Here is a 1,486-nt window from a genome sequence, read left to right on the forward strand (position 1 = left end):
CATACCTCAAACCATGCACAAAAACCAACTCAAAATCAATCAAAGACTTAAATATAAAATCAAAAACAATAAAGATCATGGAAGAAAAAATAGGGATAATGCTAGGAGCCCTAATACATGGCATAAACACAAAACGAACTAGGAGTAACAATGCACAAGCACCAGAAGAGAGACTAGATAACTGGGAGTTCCTAAAAATCAAACACTTATGCTCATCAAAAGACTTCACCAAAAGGGTCAAAAGACAACCTATAGACTGGGAAAAAGATTTTGGCTACGATAAATCTGATCAGTGTCTAATCTCTAAAATCTACAAGATACTGTAAAACCTCAACAACAAAAAGACAAATAACCCAACTAAAAAATGGGCAAAGAAAATGAACAGGCACTTCACCAAAGAAGCTATTCAGGTGGCTAACACACACAGGAAGAAATGCTCACGATCATTAGCCATTAGACAAATGCAGATCAAAACTACAATGAGATATCATCTCACCCCAACAAGGCTAGCATTAATCCAATAACACAAAATAATAAATGCTGGAGAGGTTGTGGAGAGACTGGAACACTTATACACTGTTGGACGGAATGGAAAATGGTACAACCACTTTGGAAATCAATTTGGTGCTTCCTTAAAAAGCTAGAAATAGAAGTGGCATACGATCCAGCTATCCCGCTCCTTGGAATATATCGTAGAGAAATAAAAGCTGTCACACAAATAGATATATGCACACCCATGTTCATTGCAGCGCTGTTCACAATTCCAAAAAACAGGAACAACCTAGGTGCCCATCAATGGATGAATGGATAAACAAATTAGGGTATATCCACACAGTGGAATACTACGCAACAATAAAGAACAATGATGAAGCCATGAAACATCTTATAACATGGAGGAAGCTGGAGGGCATTATGCTGAGTGAATTTAGTCAGTCACAGAAGAACAAGTATTGTATAAGACAACTCGCTACCTTTAGACCCATCCTCTACTTTATTACACAATTCTTGCCATGCAAGAAACCCCACCACTAATGCTATTCGGTCTTTTTATTTATTCAACAAATATTTATTGAGCACCTACTGTATGCCAGGAATCATTCCAGGTGCTTTGGGGGGAAAAGTGAATAAAAGAAACAAACAAAAAATCACTGGCTTCACCGTGAAACATCTCATCACATGGAGGAAGCTGGAGGTCATTATGCTGAGTGAATTTAGTCAGCCACAGGAGGATAGATATTGTATAAGACCATTATTATAAGAACTCAAGAAAAGGTTTAAACACAGAAGAAAACATTCTTTGATGGTTACAAGGGTGGGGAGGGATAGGGAGGGTTATTTACTAACTAGATAGTAGATAAGAATTATCTTAGGTGAAGGGAAGGACAGCACAACACTACAGGGGAAGTCAGCACAACTGGACTAAACCAAAGCTAAGAAGTTTCCTGAATACAATCAAACACTTTGAGGGACAGAGTAGCAGGGTAGG

The sequence above is a fragment of the Trichechus manatus genome, unplaced genomic scaffold (genome assembly GCF_000243295.1).
Source record: "Trichechus manatus latirostris isolate Lorelei unplaced genomic scaffold, TriManLat1.0 scaffold00145, whole genome shotgun sequence".
Lineage (NCBI taxonomy): Eukaryota > Metazoa > Chordata > Mammalia > Sirenia > Trichechidae > Trichechus > Trichechus manatus.